Source organism: Anser brachyrhynchus (assembly GCF_964034855.1).
Source record: "Anser brachyrhynchus genome assembly, chromosome: 14".
In the NCBI taxonomy this organism is placed as follows: Eukaryota; Metazoa; Chordata; class Aves; order Anseriformes; family Anatidae; genus Anser; species Anser brachyrhynchus.
The window spans coordinates 14,691,167-14,714,439 of NC_137709.1; the positions used below are offsets into that span (position 1 = coordinate 14,691,167).

A 23,273-nucleotide genomic window follows, 5' to 3' on the forward strand; every position below is an offset into this window, starting at 1 on the left:
TCGCTTTTGTACCGGCTGCAAAAGAAGGGCTCTGCAGCCTAATGGTTGATGCTGCTTTAAAACGGGAAAATAAAAGCAATGGTCACATCTCAGTACAAGGTGTAGCAGCTCCCTTAGGTACAGGGAGACCCGCCTCCACGCCTCCTTACCACCCCGCAGCACAGACTGTGGCCACGAACATCCTCCATCACTTATACGTTTTCTTTGGGATTCATTTTTCCTATTCTACCCATCAAAAATTTAGGCATCGCATCTAAAGAACAGCGAGTGAAGAGCCATAAGCAACCTGTCCTGGTTCTCTTTGACAGACAGATTGTCCTCTGGAGAGACGCATCGCCCCCTTGGACTGCAACTGGGCCCTACAGTAAAAGCTGATCTCAACACCTACCTTTCAGGTGGCTGGGAGCAGGGATGTGAATCACAGTGTGGGAACTCATACAAATACTACAGGATTAAAAAAAAAGGAAAGAACCAAACGGCTGCCACTTAGAGGTAATAATCATTTGGGGGCTGCTGCAGCTGCACACTTTATGCTCAAGTGATAGACACTTGTCTGAAATTAGTACCTAACATTCAAATACAAGTCTGGATGGATAATACCTACCAGATGCTACAGACAGGATGGGTTTGAACTAGAAGGGCAATTCGTATCCAAAGCCTTGTTCAAATATAGTCAGGAGATCAGAAAGCCCTGAAGTCTACAGCAAAAGACACTTGATATGAAAGACAGAAATGGGGTGGGTGCAGCTGACTGCAGTTGGATTTGGTATTTTTTAAGGGAGACAGATTCCCAGGTTTGCTGGCATCTAAACGACAAAAGTCTCACCATGTACACGAGAGGGACGAGCCCTGTGCCTGAGGGAGTGGGGCCGGGCAGAGCTCGGGGACTTCCTCCCTGTGCTGCTGGCACCGGGCACCTGCAGCATGCTTGGAATGGGTCAGTCATGTGCAGTGCTCCGCTCCAATGTGTAACCACCAGCTGATAAAAAGAGGCTTAAAAGGGATGGAAACAAAGTTACTACAAACAAAAGCAATGAAAATTTTTTTGCTTTGAAGGAATGCAGATGCAGAACCCATTTAAATGAGTGGGAACCTTGATTTGATCTCAATCTGATTCAGGTAAGGTCCCTTCAATTCATTTTCTAAATTCTGTTATTGCTTCCGAGTTCTGCAGCGATGTGAGTGGTAACTCAGGCACAGGAGGAATAACTAAAGAATTCACAGCGAGTCTGCCCTGCAGACTACAGCTTGTTTATCAATCACACGCCACGTGAAACTACAGGAATTTAAAAGCAGCAGCAGCATCTCTGGGAGCCTTGTGCAACAGCTCACCCCAAACCCGAGTCATTAAAATGACAAGTCAAACGGGATTAAACACGACTCGCGTCTGTTCTGCACTGATTACAAGCTCACTCCATAATTCCCTGGGCAGTTCAGTGATTGACAGCATACAAAAAAGGGACATTCAGCAGTGACCCGATTCTCCTTGGTGACACAGTTGTTATGACGCTGTTTCATTACTGCCCAGCCTTCCCCCAGCACGGCCCCTAACGAGAGGAAGATGTTTCAGAACAGAGAGGTATCAGTATACGGAGCAACATAAGGCAGGGTTTCACCTGTAGCTCACTTGCAAAACACAGTGCCCAGTTAGGGACAGGAACAAGGCAGTGCCAGGTTGTGTCACCTTTACCAGCAATGGCAAACAAGTCCCGGAGCAGACCCAGCACGTCTCATCTGAACAGGGAGAAGGAAGCGGGCTGTGCAAATCCCTGCCCAGACGCTGGGAATCACAAGTCGAGACAGGGACAAGCAGCAGCCGGTCACATCGGGTTAACGCTCCAGCACAACGAACCCCAGCAGGCAGAGCTGGCAGGGGAGGCAGGACATCCCTGGTGCCTGTCACATTCATGAACCACTCTGCAAAGGTCAAGCACCTGCAACTCTTGATGCAGGTTTTTGTTCAGAACCTCTCCATGAAATGACCCTTCCTTTTAAATTGCCATCGACTGCTGGGTGCTTCAGTATGCAGTTACTCTAACACAAACATTTTAAACGCTTTAGATTAGCAGCATAGGATGCCTCAAAAATGTATCTTTCTTGACTCAGTTTTGTAGCTAGTAGATTTTAGGGATTAAAAATGTTCTTCCTGAAAACACCTTAAAATATTTCCTTAAGAGCTTCCTTCAGACTACCGGGACTACCACGGATGTGGCCACATTCAGCCAGAATTCATGTCAAGTCCTCAACTGCCTGCCTTTCTCCAGCTTCTGGGACATACACATGCATATACACGTGTAGGTATTTATACACCCTGCTGTCTCCTAGTCCAGCCGGAGCCTCCGAGCCCTGCTCCCGACAGAGGCATGAGCCCGGTGCTGTCACGCTGGCTGCTCTCAGTGTGGCTTCTCACTCATGACCGCGTGCTCCAAACACAGGAGCATAACTTTGGCACGCTGATGTTTCTCCTGCTGCGAACGCTTTTGTTTAGCTTTTCTGGGTGCTCCCGAGCACAAGACTGTCCCTTGCAAGGCACAGCAACATGGGTATTTAGAGCTTTGCTCTCCGGTTGAGCAGCCAGTGGTACTGTGGGGCTTGGGTGGCCCCCTCTGAAGGTCTCAGATATAAAATAAAGATGGGGTCTGTTTTTTCCAAAAATGCTGTGCAACATAGATAGGGCAAAATTGTTCGTGATAGCACTGTGTGCTCTGAAATTCAGTGTAGTTACTAGGAAAGTGCTCTGAGATCTGTGAAGGGAAGGGTTACCTTGCTGTACACAAAGAAATGTGAAGGTGCTATGTACATACCCTAAAGCTACGGAGTGCAAGGCTGTTTATCATAATTTCAAACTAAATCCAAATATATAAAAAAATCCTGCAGGTTTTTGTTCATATACAAAGTACAAACCTCAAAGTCAAAAGCAATACTACTTTACAGCTTTTTTTTTTTTCTTTAAAGTGAAGTCTTTGGAAAAAGTTTTCCGGCGTCGACAGCCTTATTTATAGTTCTGAGAGCATATGGTGACTTTGGATGGATGTGTTCTGAAATGACAAAGCTGCAGGGAGGCACGAGGGTAACACAGCTGGAAGGAAAGACCTGGTTTGCTGTTTTTATTAGAGTAAAAGAGTGACTGAACAGCTTCAGGGAACTGTTGGGAAATAGTTCTCCAAATATTAAGCTTTGATGCTGCCGCAGGAAAAGCCATGAATTATACCAGAGCTGAGATTATACCAGAGCCTCCGGGATTTGACTGTGAGCCTGCCCATCCATCAGTCGTTATACTTCTGGTGCAACAGCACTGACCTACCATAAAGGTTTCCTTTAGCATCGGTTATGTTTCCCTAAGCAGGAGTCACAGACCGTACCGGTAATGGAGTCGCAGGCAATGGAAAGATGCCTGGAGCAGTCATTGCTGAACATCTTATTTGGGTAAAAGGCTTCACCACGATTTCATATACATGATCCTTTTTTATCTCCAAATAGTCCTCGTGCCTCTCCTGTGCTCACTATTAGGAATTATCCTTTCTGAACCACCCTATTCTATTTTACAGAGAAGAAAACAAAGGAGTGGACCAATTTTTAGATGTATTTAGGTACCTGAAAATGCAGACAGGCACCTGCTTGGATTTTAAGAGAACCCAGATCAGGTCAGGTGTTTAAAGGAGATAAAAGGCACTGAATCTGCTCAAACACTTCAGGCATCGCGGGCCTCCACTCGGGAGCAGAGGCAGCCGGGAGCAGACAAAAGGACAACTCCTTGGGGACCTGCAAACTACGATCACAGTTTCCACAAGCAGCCAAACTGCTCTAAAGCGTGTCTCAGCTTTTATTTTTCCTGAGAAAAATACAAAGAGGGGAAAGCAAGCTGGCAGGAGTACACTTGTAGCATTGCCATGGCAATGACTGTACACTGTAGGACGTGGGGACCGAGCCTGGCCAGCAGCAGCAAGCTGGCAGCATCGCCATGGGACCTTACCTGCTTGCTTCAAGCCCTGCCTGAAGACAACCTGGCAAAGCTGCGGTCTGACAACATCCAGCCCTGCAGGGCTGGAGCCACCACCAGCCACGGCTGTCCTTCTGGCATCACCTGCTCTAAGTTCAGCAGCCGAGCACGTCCAACTGCCCTGCTGCGGTCTGCAAGATGCCAGCCCCGGGGCGCCTCTCGTCCTGGAGATGAGGTTCTGCACGAGTAGCGAGCAGTGCAGGCAGCGAGAAGAGGAGGTCTGGCATGTACCAGAGGGGACGGGGATAGGGGCTGAATCACAAATCCTTGTACAAAACGCTCAGGCCATCGGGAGGTAATTGTCTCCTAAGAGAAAGCCGTGGTAGGAACTCTCATTTGTGCTCCCGTATTTTTCACCCAACCGTGAGCCAAGTCAGATCACTGTATTACAGCGGGGAGAAATCCTGCGGCGAAGCAAGCGGGAGCACTGAGTGCTTGTCTGCCTGGTTTCAGCGTGGTGCCCCCTGCAGCTGCCTCTCCACCTCCTTCTCCTCCTCCTCCAGCCCAGCATCACCCCGCCTGCAAACAACCTGGGAAAACTCTTCTTGAAACCTGCTCCCTTTAGCACCCCTAAACATAGACATAGTCTATGTCTGTTGAGGCAAAACACTACGACTAACAGAAGTAAAAACGAAGGCAAACATCATACTACCGACCAACAGGGCTGATCAGAGCGGATCCAGCTGGTGGCATCCCGGGGCCGAGGGCACTCAGAGCAGGGCGCTGCCATCCCCGCTGCACAGGTGCCTGGCCAGCTGGGGAAGCACGTGGGGTAGGGAACAAGCGGCTGCAAAAAAGCAGCAAGGTGAACAGAGCCACAGAGCCGCCAGCAAAGACATACAGAGTGCTGACTGCCCACGACAGACTTACTGCAATAGTCTGCACAACTGAGTGGAGCCTTTTTAGATCTCCCATTAGCTTTTAGTAAGCTCTTCTGAAATATTTCCCTTTAACTACTTCCATTTTTATCATAAATACCTACAGAACAGAAACACTAGAATTGAAATTTCACCACTTCTTACCATTATAAGACCCAAACTTTCATTCTCGCTAGGCAACAAACCCCAAAGTCACCGCTTAGCCTAAAAATCAATCAAGGTTTTAACTGCACTACCTTCTGTCCATGTCTGATGACAGGTCACACCCTGACTCTGCTCTCACTTCAGTAATCCTGCAATCACAGCCAACACGGTAAAAACAGGAACAAGGTTCTGTACATAGTTCTTTCAGTGTTTAAATATTTCAGTCGTCTGTAGACTATTTGAAAATAAAGGAAAAGTAACAGAGTTAAAATGGCAGCTGTTCACACGACTCTAGCAAGTACACAGATTTGTCAGAAATAACCTATATCCCAGGAGTGTTAGAACCGATATCTCTGAAGTACTGGGTGCTTTGATGATAACCATGCTTTTGTAGCAGCAGGTATAAAATGGTTGATGTGTTGTTCAAAAACACTGAGTTCAAACCCTGGGCACTGTAGCCTTATTTAAAATTACGAGTATCTTCCATTCACAGTGTTATAGCGTTTTATTTTCTCACCCAAGTGTAAAGTTGAAATGTAAAAGAACTCGAGATATTAAATATTTTTTACTGGTCAGACTGAAAGTTCAAATCATATAAAGAAAGGAAGTGCAAGAAACAACTCTTTTGTAAATGTCTGGTTGTTCCTATTGTCAAAATAACAAAGCCCAGCATCTGAAAACATACTCCAAACGGTACGGAGGGATGCCAAAGCCTATCTATCTATGCTAAAGTCACCAAGTCTATCGTTGGAGTATGTAATGCTGTAAGCGAGGGGCTGGGCGCACGTGCTGTCTCATAACGCCGCGTAGGAAACCCCTGTCACCTTCTGATGAATGTGTTACACACACGAGACAGAAAACGCAGTTTCATTTGATCAAGACTCAAATGTAGCCTGGGAGGTCCCCCAGACAGCCCCACGAGTTAACGAAGATGAAGACTTGCCACATGCTTTCCTTCACCGATGCTACAATCAGCGTCTCCAAACGCTATTTGAGCGCGTGGCAGCACACGGGCTTGGCACTGTGCAATAACAGTGACTGACAGCGTGAATCTGAGGCAGCCAGCCCTTGGCTTCGGTTACAATTTTCCTTATGAGGTGCCCCCTCCGCAGTGCCAACACAACCCCCCCTAGTTAATTAGTAACTCCGCAAGACGGCAGCCTTCTGAAAAATTGCCAACACTGTCACTGTATTCTGCGTTCTTCCCAAAACACTAGTCGTGGTAGATTTTTAATTCTAAGATTTCTTGCTGGCACGTGCTAGAAGACACATTTTTAGAAGGATACTCTGGAGCACCTCGGGCATCAGCAGCTCCTGTCTGCAGATGGGTAACAGCCCGGGGAGGGGAGAAGCAGCCCCCAGGCAAAGGCACCCGGCCCAAAACACCGCGAGCAGCATCCCCCGGGGAAGGAGGCCACGGGAAATGCACGAGGGCCTCCCCTGAGTGTCTTCTGGATATATGGCTGAGTGGGAAGGAGGAAATAGGTGAAAATAAATTTCTGGTTTAATTAATACAGGATGGGATAAGGTTTCTTCCCTCTAAGATGAAGTGTAAAAGTAATAATTAGTAAAAGTAATACTTGATAACTTTTGAAAATTCTGCCCAAAGCAGCCAATGTACAAACATAGCATCAGGATTTCATATCAACCACCTGACTAGCTCTCTGAAATCGAAAACAGCCCAAGGGCAAGGTCTCCACACTGTGCTGAGCCTGCGGCCAGGAGCAGGCCAGGCTCAGCTGGGCCCTGCCTGCCTGGGCCGCGGAGGGACACAGAGCACGGTGCCAGCTACGAGCAGAGGGCGAGGGGGAGAGCGGGTCAGGAGACAACAGAAAGGACTCCGTACTTTGTCTGCCTCTTTCTTAGCAGAATACTTCCTCCTCTGCTGTCTTAGACACGATGCCTGCCAGGGGCAGCACTTGGAAGAGCTGGGAGCGACACAGTGGTGTCCTCAACAGCGCCATGGCCGGCCCCAGCCCCACGGCCGGCCCCAGCCCCACGGCCAGGCAGCTCAGCACCCAGGAACGCATGGCCCCTCTGCTTGGTGCTGGAGGAGACCTCAATACCTAACGCATGCCCGCACTCAGAACCTGAAGTGACCCAAGTACACAGCGTATGAAGTATGTTAGCACCAAAGCATACACATGCGGGTTTAAGGGTGGCACATGAGAACGTTACAGCCACACACCCTGGAGTGCAGAGCCACCAGCGTAGGGACAGTGACACACACACAGGAGCCATCGTGAAACGAGCCCCCAGCTCCGGCAGCAGCAGCCTGGCCCCAGCCAGCTGCCCTGTGCCTGCAGGTGGGCCGGCCCCGAGCAGCGCGCTGCTTTAGGCACCTGTGCTGCTGCTGGCTGCGTCGTTATTCTGAGCTCCGCAGTCAGTCCTGGATGGAAATCATTCTTCTCCTGGCCTGCAAGCTCAGTCAATGTTAAAGATCAAATATCTGCCCAGCCCGTGTTGGAGCGCTGGCAGCACTATTTATAACCTCGCGAACAAACTATCAGCAGCAAGCGGTCTCTGCTGATGCTAATCGAGCTATTTGTTAGCCCTGGGTATTTAAATATAATTACAATTCCTCCTAAAGCTGCAGCTAGGGCGAACCTTGTTGTATCGCCTCTCTGTTGAGAGCAGTATTATTTAAGATGAAGCATGGAAAAACTTGAATACGGTAAAAGAGAATTAAAAAAGCAGATTGCAAGTCTCCCATTCAAGACCTAATCTTTAGGCCTGTTCTGTGAACAAGTCTGCCATTTGGTGTTAGTTTTAAAGCACAGCTCTGAGCCCACACGTCCCTGTCATGTCACACACAGCGGGTTGGAGAGGCAGCACCCGGCAGTGCAGCAGGATGGGAAGTTATTCTGGGAGACGTGCTCGGTCCTGGCCCCACGTGGCCGCTGAGCCACGCGGCACGTGGAGGAGCACTGCTGGGGGTGAATCCAGTGCTCGGTCTCCATGCTGTCGCAGCCTCTAAAAAGTTCCAGAGAGTGAAACACAGAATCCCAACCTTAAAAACAGCCCTAAAATTAGGGATTTTTTTTTTTTTTTAATTCAAAACCTTTCAAAAATCTGTTTAAGGACTCTGGTGCTGCCTTTGAAGGCAAGCTGTCCTAGGGGGCAGGGAAGGCGCGGTCCATACCCGCTGACAGAAGGACCCACTTGGGCTTCAGCGGCTTGGATCCAGTCCCTTGAATAAATATGTAGTAGCACCATTTAATAATGAATCAAAAACCAACACGCAGGAGTGGGAAACAGACTGCCTGGAATATGATTAAAATAAATTTGATTGAGCAAATAAAGTAAATGAAGCCAGATGACTTTCAGCAGAATCGTGGGGGACCGAATCCTGTTTTCTGTTGCAGGGATTCCTTTGCTCATTTGTTGGGTCTGTGAAACAGGGAACCTTCCCTTAGCACAGCCTCCTGTTTCATTTCAAAGGGTTTCCACAGCCCAATCAGCCTGTTAAATGGGCCCCAGCCCAGGCCAGAGGTGCGATTACCACCGCCGCATTGCTCTGAATTACATCTTTACGAGCCCGTCAAGCCAAAGCGTGGTTCACAGAGCAAAGAAAATTCAAAAACGTTTCCATGTGTTCTTCGCTTACAGAAAGCTGACAGGAATCTGGCCCAGTGCGCCAGCCACCAGTGTTACCAGGGCAGCCGTGACCTGCTGCGGCCTGCTGGCGACACGCTGCGCTGCGGCACGCGGTTGGGGCCCAAAACATCAGGTTTGGCAGCTCCAGATCCGCCACCCTGCCCCGCATCCTGGCCGTTTCTTCACAACACACACAACCAGAGAGAGGGGTGCCCTGTTTCTTCCGCTGGTGTGGCCCACCCGGGGCAGAAGGGCCTCCTCCAGCAGTTCTCCTCCCTGACCGCTTTGCAGAGGCCGAGGCTGTGATCTTAAATGCATGTTGATGCCCATACCAATGACAACGCAATGCCAGACACCAGACTTTGTCCTTTCAACTGACTTTTAGTAGTTCAGGACAAAAAGGTATGACAAGAAAATTACTATTCCAAGCTCATTTCGTCATGAGCCCCAAAGATGTCAGAAGAAAGGTGTCTGTGCAACACTATTTAAATCCACGTATGCCTTAGGGTGTAATCATACATTATTCTTAAGCAGGACCCTGGTTTTATCCCTACTGAGGGATGGGAAAGCTTTGGGGAAAACTCGCTGGCTCTGCCAGTACAGGGCTGAAGGTGGGAGGAAGGGAGAGGAATGGGTGGTCTCAAAATGCAGGTCATGTTATTCTCCTGGAACAGGTTACCCTCTGCTACGGGGCTGTTGAAGCACTAATTGCAGAGACACTCACTAATTGCACGTTCATCATTCTGTGCTCAGCATGAGAGGCTGGGACTTGATTTGTAAAATGCCGAGTGCTCGGCAGCTTCAGCAGAAGTCGATGCAAACTGTGCTTTGATCCTCTAAAGCACCTACAAAACCGGGAATAACTTGAAAAATGAGGCCAGGGGTATTTTCCCTGCACAGCCAAGTGTGCCGATGGTCAATGGGATTGCAGCCTTGGCCACAGGGCTGTCAGGGCTGGTGCACTCAGGGCTGTAACACACACGGTGCTGCAGGTATGGGCAGCGCAGAAAGGCACACACACCAGTTACCTGCTCACACTTACTGAAAATGTTTTTCTGTGTTGACTTTGCACTGACCGTCCCCACTGGAGGCCGTGCCAGAGATGCCCCGAGCTGCAGACACACACATTAAACATACCAGGGATTTTTATCTCCAAGCAATATACTCTTGAGGTCTCTTCCAACCTAGAAATCTGTGATACTGTGATACTGTGATACCTCCCAGCACAGCACAACGTCCTGCACAGGTAACAGACCTGCCACAGGGGGTTTGCTGATCTACAGGAATCTGCATCAGTCTCTGGAACTGCTCCAGGTTAACACTCAAAGCAGAACAAGAAACCCCATTCTCGGACACATGCTGATTCCTCATGACCTATTAGAACAAAACTCTCAGAAAAACGTCCTGACATCGCATTAACCATGATGGTGGCACAGCCTTGAACCCGCTGAGAGAGACTGGGCACTGCAGACAGTGATAGAGAAGCCGAGAGACAGAAACGTGTCACCTCGTTCGACTCGGTGCGGAGCACAGGATGTGTGTCCAACACGCAGATGGCATCCCTCTCCCACCCCGCCTGCCCCTGCGCAGGGTCTGCAGGTTGGTGCTCACCTGCACCAGGTAAACAACAAAAGCTGAAGCCAGAGACAGCACCTTGCACATACCAGAAGCTTTCCTGACTTGTGGGTGTGAACATCGCGCTGCAACGAATAAAGTCAGGAATCCTCCCCTGTGAATACAACCGGGACGCGCTCCTAAGGGGCCGAGAAGGGATTATGCCACAGAGGAACTAAAGAGGGTTGCCCACGTTTTTAACACAGATGAAGCTTTTACACTACTGCTGTAATTGACTGGTAGGTGACACCGGACTAGCAGCGGCCGCTACCAACACAGGCAAGGGGCTGAGGGACAGGAGGGCTGCGCTCCCTGGGGGAACCTGCTCACCTGGGAGAGAGCTGCGTGAGTGACGTGCTCCCTTCCAACGTGTCACAAAGCATTTCACCTTTTTTTTTTTTAAAACCAGATTTTGCAGATTATTAGAGTGCATGCTCCCCACTACCAACACATCTGGGTCTGTTTCTGTACAGACACGACGTGAGGACCTGGGAACCGTCCCCTAGGCATGTTTCCCAGACACACAGTAGGCAGCTCCTCCAAACTCGAGCAGCAGAAACACTCTTCCCGGCCTCCCAGAACACCCTCTATATTTTTCCACTTCTTTGCTTTGCTCCTGTATTTAAAATACAGCCACAGCAGCTATCATACACTCGTCCGAAGTCCCGGTGAGCACCGAGAGCGCCCTGTTGTCATGGCACCCCCAGGGGCGCGCAGTGCTAAGGGCAGGGAGGCTTCTGCAGCACAAATCAGTGATTCTTTTAGGAAGCTCACGTCCAGCAGATCAGCATGCCTTACAGCATCTCTGCTCCACTGTGCAAGCCGTGATCCTTTTAACTAAAAGCTGGGTTTGCATGCAGTGGATGCCGCATCCGTGAGCACCCGCTATGTTTCGGCAGCACGAGCCCCTGGTGCCCACCAGCCCGTGCCACGAGCCCAGCCAAGCAGGGAGCTACTCGCTGTCTTCTGCATCCTCTGCCTCATCCCCCAGAGCTGAGCAGTTCTCGTCCCGAGCACACAACAGCCTGCCAGGCTCTCCCTGGCTGCGGATCAAAGCTCCACAGCACGGGGCGTGCAGCGCACTTACTGCGTTTGAAAAAAATGGATTTCACGCTTTCTCCGAATCTGGGTAAGAAACATGTATCAATAAAGCAAAAAAATCATCTTGACACATCATGCTTCTCTCTAACGGAGCTGGAGTAAGAGACAGCCCAGCAGGCTCACCACCGCACGCCTCTCACCTGCCCAGCGTGCGGGCATCTCTGGGAGCACGCTGCTACTGCTAAGATCCAGGACTAAAAGCAGGCAGCTGCTCAGGGGCACGGCCGGCATCTCCCTGCTCGCCCAGGACCATGGCAGCCGGGCTCCGTGGGTCCGGAGCCCCCTGCCCTCCCAGATCTCCTGCCGCCACCCTTGCCCTGCTCCGCTCAGGTTCTCCGTGCCCTTTCTCAGAAGCGGCGCCCCGCAGCTGAGGCTGTGGGAGCTCGGCAGGTGAAGACTTTTTAGCTCTGGGGATGACTCCAGTCAGGCTGGGCAAAGCCTCAAAGCTCTGCTTTGCACCTGTGGGTCAGGAAATGACCTGAATCTCTTTTTCCACCAGCTCGTGCTGTCACTGGCAAAATTCCTGAGGAGTCTCCTCTGAGCTGCTGTGCCCAGTGTTTAGGATGAGCGGTGTTTGGGAGGGGAGGCAAAGCCTTATATAAATACTAGATCAGACCAAAACAAAGATAGAGAATGCTCTGGAAAGAGCACAAGACCAAGAGAAACACAGAGATGTGCCCTCCCAGCCGCCAGCTATTTGTGACTCGGGGACTTCTTGACCTAGAAGTCACTGTCTTGGATTGAAGAAAGCCCGTGCAGACACCTCACAGTTTCATCCCACAGTGGAAAATGCTCTCCTGAAGCAGCAGCTGGCGTTGGAGAGCAGTAAGGCATGCAGTGCCACGCCGTGCCCTTGCAGCTCTCAGTAGCTGTCACTCAGTGTCCCCGCGTCACACGAACTGGACACGAGCAGCACAGAACAGCTCTGAGCCTAAATGTCATCTCCGAACATCGTAAGGCAACTCAGCAAGACAAGGCGCAAGGAGAAGTCTCTCACACTCAGAATGCCGTGTTAGGCATCTAAGAAACTGTAAAATTAAGGAATTAATCATTGGGATGGGGAATGACAGTGCCACGAGTATATTGTACTTATGGAGAATTAATTTGTCCAATCCTATCCAAAGGAGGAACACCGTGCTGCTCCCCAAGGCTCGGCACTGGGGCAGAAAGGGCTGTTAGGGACTGCTCGCTGGGGATAAAACCCAGCCCAGAGACCCAAAGCTCCTCTCCCAGACACCAGCCACATGAGGCCCTTTGGGAGGTTTACGTGACCAAAGGCCAGCAGACATTGCTGGTCAATGGGCTATCACTGAAGGGCCGTGCAGAAGGAATCGGTCTCCACTTCATTACTGCTTTTGTTTGCTTAGATACTTTAAATCCCATTAAAAAGCACAGCTCCTGCAGTGAGGAAGAAACCAAATCTGCACAGAGGTGAGGGCAGGAGCCACCTGAACGTCGTGCAAGAGCAGGGGCGGGGAAGGAAGCGAGGACAAAGGCAGGCAGCAACGAGGGGGAGCTTGGTGTGCAAGGCGAGTGCAGTTAGCACAGACATTTGTAAGCGCATGCCAGGTTTCGTGCCACGAACCCCCAGGCTAATCAATAGCAGCACACGGAGGGAACCACAGGGGCAACCAAGGGGGAAAATAAATAAAAAAATAAAAAATTTTGCAATATCTTTTGATGATCGCTGCTTTGGGCAAAGCACAAACAGCAAAGCCAGGAGGGTGATGGTAGCTGGGGAGAGGGTTTGGGGGGCTTATTCTTTCTTTCACAGCTCTCATCCATGGTTTTTCCTCTAAACCCCCACCCCTGAAAGAAACGCCTGCTGTCCTGAGCAGCTGCAGAGCCGCTGCAATGGGAAGGTGTCACCAGCTACCTCCTGCAGCAGGAGAGGTGGGAGGAGGTAAAAACATCCAGAGGAAGAAGCGATCGGGAACACAGCCGGGGAGAAATGAAGGGGAATCACATGGCAGGAAAAAAGTAGAAAATGAAAAAGAAAGGTTTAGAAAAGAGCAGGATGTTTAAATCAAGAAGCAATTAAAATAATCAGTGCCGAAATGCCTGGAGACCAGCCCAGAGGTTTGGCAGCAGAACAGCGCCGGCAGAACCTGCGTCAGGAGTAACTTCTTCACCGGGGCCCTTTCTTTATTCAAAATGCAGCAGTTTTGAAGGTGGAAGAGCAGAAAGCACTTCAGTGCTTTGCTAAAGGCCTCCAGAGATGCCTCCTGCACATCCAAGCTCACCAGTCCTGCACCGAAACTGCGAGACCCTGAGCCTTTGCCGCAGCGAGGGATCATCTCCCCCACGCCTGCGCACTGCAAACCAGCGCTGCCCGTGCCCAGCTGCTGCTGCCACTTGCTGTCCCCACCTGTCCCCTCTCGGACAATAATAGATCTCAAGGTCTCTGCGACCCAACCCTTGCTTTATCCGGGGTAATACAATAGCCCAGGCTACATCAGCCACAGCCTCTCCAGAGAGCTCCTCACTTCTGGTGCATGAGACAAAGCGCTAAGAATAACCCAAAGGGAATGGCGAGAATAAGCAAGGTACCTATCGGAGGGGTCACTTCTGTCCCCAGCTGAAACCAGAACCCCAGAGTGGCCCCAGAGCAGTGCGAGGGCCTGATCCTGCCCACCCAGGCCGCTCTGCACACCTCGCTGCCCCAGCACACGCAGGTTTCCAAGCCCGGCCACCCACTGGGTCCCAGTGGCATGCTGAGCACGCTACCTGCCTTCCTCCTGTCCTTACTCCTTTTCTCTCCACATTTTCCTTTTACAGACTGATACCAAATAGCTCTTCCATTAACTGAGAATAGAAAAAAATAACAGAAATGATGTTGATAGTAGAAATTTATACTTTTTTTTTTTTTGAGAGCCTTGCCTCTCTTAGAGCCATTTTTCATGTATCCATACACAAACACTAAGCTGGCTTTGTACAACGTTTGTCTGTTAGATTGTATTTTAGCTTATAAACGTATGTAAACCCTGGTAAGGCAAACCTGGCTGTCCTAGCAAGAGACTAATGCCATATGCAAAAACCAAATGCTTGGGATCCTGACATCAGCTTGCACCCTTGTGTTCAGAGATGCAGTTCCCCATCTCACAAGGGATTTTCCCCACCCCTTCTCACTGAGGTCCCCGTCTCCTGCCCCATGTCCCAGCCACTGCCGGGCTACCCTGAGGGCAGGCAGGGCTGCAGCTCCCTGACCTTCCTGCCAGCCCCTTCCTCCTGCCTTACCTTGTCCCTCAGGCCCCAAAAGTCGGGACTTCTCTTTGAGAGCTCAATAAACTGAACCTTCAACGCCCAGAGGCTTAATGGCTCGAGTCCAGGCAAAATCCAATCTGCTTTTCCACAGGATGAAATGAAGAAGTGCAACTCACAAAGACAGGATGTGTACTCGTGAAGGAAGCTAGCTACAGATATTTCTCCACAGCAATCACTCATAGTCCTACCATGCTTGATTAAAAAAAAAAAAAGGCAGCTACAAACTAGGACAAAGATCCCAAAGCTGTCACCTATTCATAAGGGCTGCATTACAAACAGGCAAGATCTTTGAAATCAATAGAATTTTGTTTTTAAAACAACACCAAAAAATTACTTTTGCCTTTATAAATTTATAGCCTTACTTCAGCAATCTTTCTCCGTAAGAAAAAACGTGTGCAGCTCCTGAGAAGCACACAAACAGCTTCCTGAGATGTGTGCGGTGACCTTGCCACCGGCAGCCACCCGAGCTGGCCGTGGCAGCGCCCCGAGGCCCTTGGAGCCGCGGTGGTGGTCGCTGGCTCCAGCGGGGCAGGGCTTCAGGCCAAGTTACCGATGTGCCCTGCTTCGGCCAGGAACAAGGGAAAATTTGTGCTGGTGCATCCTGCCAGTCAGGAGGCTCTCCCTACATCACGCTGGTCACGGAGCTGTCGGCTATTTCTATTTAGGAGAGCTGAGCTAGATTCTGCTTAGAGGTAGCTCTATTCATTAACACAACTGGCCCGGACTAATGGCTAAGCCTATGCAGGGTGATGCAGGAAACCAACCACAAACCTACCCACAGAAGACAAAGCAGCTGCCAGGTGCTTTGGGAAACTGGGCACTGGGTGTCCGTGGGCTTCACAGGGTCCTGGGGGAGACAGGAGGCACACCTCGACTGAGCACCTCCTGCGTGCAGGTAGCGGCTGCAAGGCAGCCCTTGGCTCGTAACCATGCACTGTTTGCTCGGCACTTGCCAAAACACCGGCTCCCTCCCACTTCCCTACAATAAAATAATCCAAACTGTTGCTGCTGACAAGAGAGCTAATATTTGCAATTAATTACCGAAAATATGCTAAGTTTTGTGGATCGCTCAGTGAAAGCTGACAATTACAGATCAGGTTACAGCAGAAAACACGAGCTGCAACGGACAGAAATCCTCCGAGAGCCGCAGCCACGGGTATTTAAATCAACCCGTAAATCATACAGACACTGTTCATGCAGATGCTCTTTTAAAATAGCTGATGTGATGATTTCTGCCTGACGAGGGAGGGGACGGCTCCGTCAGATGAAGCCCGGCACAGGGCTGCTGCTGGGCCGTTTGCCAGCCCGCGCACTGCCGGGAGCTCCCGCAGGCAGCAGCAGCGTGTGCCCGGCTGGGCTGGCCCCGCTGCTCTTGGTCTTTGGGCATCGGAAATGAAAAACGTCCTTTGGAAGAGGACTTTGGGAAGAAAAAAATATTGTTTAATTACAGAAAAAGACTTAGAGGAATCAATAGGTTTTAATGGAGAGTAAATTTGGATTCTCCTTTTTGCTGTCCTTTCTGCCAGGGAAGGACCGCACCAAAGCCCGCTTGGTGTTTTACACCAAACACAATCTTAGCTGTAATAACAAAGAGATACTACCAAAAATTTCTTCTTTCTTTTAAAAGTTTTCATCTCTTTCGATACATTTTTCTGATCTGTATTAATAGTTCAAAAAGGACAAAACCCTGCCCTACTTCTGCCTGCCACCCTCACCCAGGAGGAGGACGCCCTGTCTGGCTTTGAAGGAGCCCTGGGCCTCGTGGAGGCTGCTCTCAACCCAAATATATTTCTCCCCCCCCAGCAAGGACCGCACCGTTGGCTGCTTTACATTCTCTTCCTTGCTTTCCAGCCAGTGCTCCTGCAACACCCCCGCAAAACCGGGGCTGGCAAATCCCCCCAGCCCTCAACGACATGGAGGAAGCTGCAGACTGCCTCCCTTCCACTCCTTCAAGTAGGTTATTGCCACCAAGGGGAGCAAGAGCCTGAAAACTCGTGAATTAACCTGCACGTTAATTGTTGCTCTGCCTGCCTGCAACACCAAGGTGCAGAACTCCAGACTAAATGGAAATGGACTCACTGGAGAGAGCGGCAGCTGCGGCAGAGACATGCCCAAACTTCCCGGACTGACCCCGGCTCCACCAGACCTGAAGCTCCTGGGCCATCTCCTCATGCCTTCGAGCTTCCCCCAGCACGAGGGAGGCCCTGTGAAAGGCAGGCTCACATCCTTCTTCTGCTTGCTGAAGTCTAGAAGCCGAGGCTTAGGGAAAACAAGATGCGTGCCAGCTTGAGATGCTCGAATTGAGAATCCTACATACGCTCCAGCTGGAAGCAGGGAGATTTTGGGGGCTGGATTTCACAAATCTGCATTTTTGTTCAATGGAGGTGTTAAGGGTGACTAATGAGAGCAGTGCAAAAAGAAAGCCACCCAGCCTGTTTGCAGTGTTCCCTGACACCGCCGTGTGTCAGCAGGTTTAGCACCCAGGACTGCTCACAGCGATATCCCTCGTGTCAGCATGCCAGCGACATCCTGTCATGTCAACAGCGAGCTGCGTTATGCTGAACACCAACAGAAAGCAGTATCGCAAGCGATTTCCCTCACATTTCTGAGCATTTTCATTCTGTAACACCTTCTCTCCTATTTCCGTCCAATGCACATCTCTGTAACTAAGATGGAAGCAGCAGGGCAGTGAGAGCTCATCGCTGATCTCGAGACTGAACTTATTTACAGGGACTGGAAACCTCTACTGTTGTTGCACTAAATTCTCCTTAATTCTGCAAGTATCTCATGTTTTAGGTTCTCTGCTTCAAAGCTACCAAGGCCTGCAGAGACTCCAAGCATGTGCATCTGCTGCGTGCTCCAGGAGTCTGTCCCAGAAATGCATATGCATGAAACTAAAAACCAAATAGCAAGGGAAAAACATTTTGCTCCCTTCTCTGGAATGCCTGCAATGAAAACAGAGGAGGGGAAGAGACAATTTTGGCAGCTTCCCCGCATTTATGTGAACCATAAAATGCAAATCGACTTGAGGCTCTCTTACTAGTACAATAAATATTCGGTTAACAAATGCATTATTCTCTGGGCACCAGACCTGGAAACCGCCGTAATATTCACTTTGCTAGAATTATTTAAGCCGCTTCCTGCTGCCTTTCCCAGCACAGACACCAGCACCTCCGCTTCCCTCCCCCTGAGCTATTCCCTTTCTGCTGCGGTTCCTTCGCACCACCTTCTGCAGCAGCAAACGGGTTAAAACCCAACGCATATTTACTGAAAATTGGAGAATCAGGGGACAAGGAAAAATGAGAACAGAAAAGCTCGCATTAGTTCTCCCTGTCACTTAGCTCGAGGCAACTTCACCTCGACTTAGGTGCGCTGCCCCGGATGGGACTAAGGAGACGTATCAAAGCGCACGGAGCTGTTAAGGCACTGCAATTACTGGAGCAGTTACAGCTCAGTCCTGTTGACTCTGCAGAGTATTTCATGGTAACAAACAGATCTCGGGAAGGCGATGCTGACCTCCATGCACACGTGGCCCAGCCCTGCAGCTTCCCAGCCTTCCCTCCCCATCCCCACACCAGGCCCCTTCTCCAGCTACTCACTGCACCGCGGAAATGTCTCATCTATCCTTCAGGATGTCTCCCTTATTCCTCCTGACTTGGTAGAGATCTGCACAGGCCCCTTCCACATCTGTCTTGTAGGGATGGAGACAGCTCATCTGTTTCACTGCCATGTTATTTAACCTACCGGTATTGCAAGAGCGGCCCTGCCCTGACCTCCTTCAACCACAAAGGATAAAACTGCTTCATTCTCTGCTGTCCACGCAGGCAGTAAAAGACTCCCTAAACCCAACGGGTGCAGGGGAAATCAACTCTCCCGAGCTGCTGGGAAGAGCCAGACCTCCCGCCCCGGGATGGGAAGCAAACCTTTCCCTGCCCGCCCCGAGCACCGCATCACAAAGCTGCTCCAGGTGAACGCCTCACCAACGTTGCTTGGCGTCAGCCTCGCCCCTGGCAGCAGCCACGGGCACCCCGAGCCAAACACCCCGGGCCCAGCAAACCCACGGGACCCAGCTCAGCCGAGGGGGCTCCGCAGGTGCCCCCGTGCTGTCGGACAGCCGCCGGGAAACGGCACCCCAGCAGGGATTGTAATGGAGGGCTTGGACCTCCCGGCCCCTCAACCCCCTCAGGTTTGGGACCCATAGCATTCAACAAAACACGGTAAAGCTAAATCCCAGCAAGCAGGTGACGACAAGCAATTAAGACAGCAGAACTGTATGGGTGCGAGCTATTGCACACAGGACGGCACGCTGCTGAGGACGGCCACTGGCTCGCTGCAGCTCCGCAGTGGCACCTTCCTCACCCAGCCCAGGCTGCAGCGCTTCTCCTGCCCGGCCCGGCCTTCCCCAGGGGTCTGATTTATAGGGAAATGGAGTTCTATAAACAGATTGCTTTACATCCCGGCTAATAGGAGAGAAATGCAGCCATTAAGGAAATGGGCACTACTTGTGCATGCTCTGCGGAGAGGCGCCTCTTCACAGGAACATGGGAAGGTGATGGGAGGCCCTCTGGTTGCTCTCTTTGTTCCTTCAGAAATTCAGGAGAGTTTGAAATGTTCTTGCTGGTGGAAAATATTACCAGATATGCAAAAATATCTTCTAACTGCTTATATTTTTAGTTACCTTTACACATATAATTCAAGCATCTTAACTGAAAACATGGGGCCTGACCAGAAACCACGCTGAGCGCTGTATGGCACCGGTCTCCAAGCAGGAACACGTCCCTCAGCAGTGACAGGTGCCCACATCAGAGCAGACGCACACAGAGCTGCACCTGCGCCACTCGGCTCCGGCACCGCTGGAGGCTGAGCAGCAAGGGAGGCGAAAGCAGCAGCCCGGCAGTGAAGGACGCAGCTGGGGCAGGAGATGATCTTGGAGGGCCTGACAGCGGGGCCCCGAGGGCAGCGGGGCGGCGAGTTGCCAACTTCACACGCCAGCAGCATCCAGCGATCACCTGGCTGGTGAAAACAAGGCCAAGGAAGCCATGCGAAGTGCCACAGCTGATGGCATCGCCCAGGAACACCCGGTCAGGACTGTTTGTTTCCTGGCAGGCTGTGGCGAGCCCTGTGCAGCGCAGCGCTCCCTGCTGGGGCCGTTACCGGTGATGGGGCAGCTGCTCGCTGCAGCTTCCTCCCTCCTGCACCGTTGGGTTCCGAATGGCTCAGCACCCCGCTGGAGCAGCTCCTGGGGAGGCTTTGAAGCCGTGGAAAGGAAAGGCACCTGGATGGAGGAGCAGCCTTCCATCCCGGCTCCAAACCTGCTGCGCAAAGACTCACCTGCTGGCCCCGTGGAGGGGAACGGGGCACATGAGATCAGGGCTGTATCGCTGTGCCTCTGTCAGTCTGGCAAGATACACGCCCCCGGGGGGATTTTCCTCATGCCCCAGTGCAGCTATCTGTCTGGGTGCCTGCAGTCTGGTTAGTTCTCTACGCACAGTGCTGCGAACCAGGCCCTCTGCCAGCTCACGTGTGAAATATCAGACAAGAATGAGCGCCGCGTTAAAGGGACTCAGGTCCTCGCAAGGGGACGCTTCCAGTCCCTGGCACCCGCACCGCAGCCGGGGGTCACAACTGGCTCTCCCAGAGAAGCACATAAAGGATTGTGCCGATGCACTTGGGCCTTACTGGGATTAGCAGGCAGAATCCTTCCTGCACTGACAAAAGTTTCCTGCTTCAAATTTTTACTTCCCACATACCGCTCCCTGTTCAGAGGACACCAGGTGAGGGCCCTGAACCGAGAAGAAGAAGACAGCACATGGGGCTGCTGCTCCCTGCTGCGTCCCGAGCTTCACCTGCATGGGAAGAAGTGGTTTCCCAGAGGAAAAATCGCCCTTCGCTATGGATGTTTGGTGGCTCCCGACGTTTTGCAGCTAGGAAGCTAACAGCACAAGTCCCATGGTGAGCAAGCTGCAGCAGGGGCCGTGCCAGGGCTCAGCTGACGGTCCCAAACCCCTGGGGCAGCGCAGAGTTATCGCTGGCACAGCCGGTACCGGGGAGCCTGGCCCCATACTGGAGACAGGTGAGGTGCAAAGCATTCAAGTTCAGCTTCTGAAACGGCACCACATCTAACCGGCTAAATGTTGTGAACATGGCTTATTTCATCCACGTCTTCCTGCTCCAAAAATTGACAGGCAGATAAATGGGTTTTGGAGCACTAGGAGCCCGGTGCTCAGCACTAGCCTTGTTCCCTTAATGCCATTCCCCCGCTCGGAGGCGACACTCGCTGCTTCCACCGAGAAGCGTGCGGCCACATCCTGACGGCGTCTCTGGGGTTCCCTGGCAGCCTGCGGGGCACCACCCCATTGCACTCTCCGTGAGCTGTTCTCAGCCACCACAGAAGAGGTGCTGTGCCTCCGTTCTGCCTCCTACAGACCACGGCCCTGCCTGGCTACGGCAGTTCGGGGCAGCTGCCCATTCGCTGCCCAAAGAACAAGCCCGGGGGGAGGAGAGCTGTCCTGGAGCAAGAGAAAAGCAAACACTGGTGTGTGCGAAGAGTGGCGGGTGTTGAGCATGTCAAGAAAGTAATGTTTGCGTTGAGGAAATCCAAACAGCTGCAGCAGAGCTATGCAGGATCTCCCCCTTAGTAGGGGACGGGTCTGTCATCCCCCTCACATCTGCCCCGAAGCCCCATCGCGCCACGGGCTGGCTGCACCAGCTCCCAGCTCCCCACTGCTCCGCCTCGGACGGGGTGAGGCTGGATGCGGACGCAAGTTGAGGATGGCAAACAAGCAGGTACCCGAGCTTTCTGCATCACCGTCCCTTCACGTCCTCTGCATAATACTTTTTAATAGGAATCACGGCACACAAACAGCCAGGGCACACAAACACCCAGGGCTCTCCCGGCGCGATGAAGGAAGCGCGTGAATGGTTCTGCTGCTCGCAGCCTCTCTAACAGCACCAGGCGCCGCAAGCCAGCAAAGTGTTCTGAGAGTCGTGGGGTGGGACCACAATTCATATAAATCTTGATTACTGAAATATTGCAGTTCGAAAAATATTTCACTTCATTGCTGAAAACTATTGTAAATCTTCAAGGTTTGTACTAAAGTTTAAATATCAAAATAAACATTGTGATTGGGGAAGAATGCTAGGTTTGTAAGTGGGGAAATGCAACATTTTTCTTTTTTCTCCTTATTTGACCAACATTAGCATGACCTTATAACTTACTTCGGTTGACCTAGATCTGCATTTTACATGTTTTTCCTCAAAGAATTTGCAGAACCCTGTCTGACTGCAGTTTAAAAATGTGTCGACATTAGCCACTGTGAGGCTGAGACTGGGCCAAAACCTGTGCTCAATGTTAAGTCCCAAGCTTTCACATCTACACAGTTAAATATTTTCACTCAAAATCAAAGTGCTTCTCACTGCTCGTTCCAGCTGTCGCAGAGACACCCAGTAATTCACACTGGAAGAACTGGTGAGGATAAAGATTGGATAAAGATCACCAAGGCTGCACATCTTAGCTTGGAAAATATTGCCTATTTTACTCTTCTGGATTACTAAGGAACAAAAAAACTTCAAAGTGCTGCAGTCTACTGCCATGCAAAGCCACTGTCTCTAATCGGCTCTTTTGCAGTGGGATTTTCATGGCTCTGCGTGGCTGCAGTGCATTTGGGCGGCCCAAAGTAACCGTGCCCCAAGGCAGGGAACAAGCACACGCGTGTAACGCACCGCGCTGTACAACGCACTACAGCATGTGCTTCCCTCCACCCACTGCTCTTTACACCATACCTCCAAGCTGGGCACACTACAGCATCGCAGGCAGGCACTGGACGCCTGTGGGAAGCAATCAGGGACACGCAGAGTTTAATTTAATGTAATCAGGGCTATCCGCCCTTAATACCAACTATTTGGGATCACTGTCCCTGGCTGCCAGGAGCTGAGTTTATAGGGAAGCAAACAGGAAACAGTGAGAGAAGGCTCTTAGAGCAAGCCACTGAACTGGAGCTGAAGAAATGGGGGCTGCACGCTGGGGGAGCAGAGCCAAGAAGCAGTCGCAGGTCCGCACGCCCTACCTAGGCTGGGGTCCCGCAGCTCCCAGCGAAGCAGGGCACTCTGATGAACGCATATTGATCATCAGGACTTTTCCAAATTGTTTCTGAGTGCTTACACCACACAGTTTTGTTACTGAGTGCTGCTTTAAACACTTGTTACAAAGATAATTCGGTGGAAAAAGCTGCTGCTACCAAACCCTCAGCTTTCAGCACGATGACTGCATACCTGAGCTGCCCATCGGGCTGCAGCAGGTGATGACCAGAAAAGACCAGTGAGACAAAATGCTGTGTCAGCACAGTTTATTGGCCCTGGGGCACAGCGAAGAGAAGCGAAACCAGGCAGTTCTTCCATTCCCTCCAGCACCTGCAGCACAGGGCTGCCGAGCACAGAACGGAGCTGCCCCTGCTCAAGGAGGTAATCGGGAGGGAAACGGAGACCTTTCCCCGTTAGTAAAACACCCAGGACCCTTGGCTGCTCGGTCCAGGTCTCTGGGTCACACACCTTCAACCCCAGCAGCAGCAGGCTGTCAAGCTTCTTGCAGAAGCAGAAGCAAGAGAAAGGCAACTTTCAAAGCTTTTCTTTCTGCCCAACCTGAACAGACTACCGAGGGATAAAGACAAGTCTGTCGC

General features: G+C 51.2%; 1 protein-coding gene and 1 long non-coding RNA gene across 5 annotated transcripts in view; one reads left to right on the forward strand and one right to left on the reverse strand.

The window, feature by feature from the left end:
• Positions 1-10,638, forward strand: part of LOC308177463 — a 67,297-nt gene extending 56,659 nt beyond the window's left edge. For all 3 annotated transcript variants that reach the window (XR_013939131.1, XR_013939132.1, XR_013939133.1), the window contains 2 exons: positions 1-9,791; positions 9,844-10,638. The exon at positions 1-9,791 is cut by the window's left edge. This is a non-coding gene — a long non-coding RNA (uncharacterized lncRNA). The remainder of the gene's footprint in view (positions 9,792-9,843) is intronic.
• KCNIP1 (potassium voltage-gated channel interacting protein 1) overlaps positions 1-23,273 on the reverse strand; it is a 241,922-nt gene that overhangs the window by 213,312 nt on the left and 5,337 nt on the right. The gene's annotated exons all lie outside the window — the stretch shown is intronic.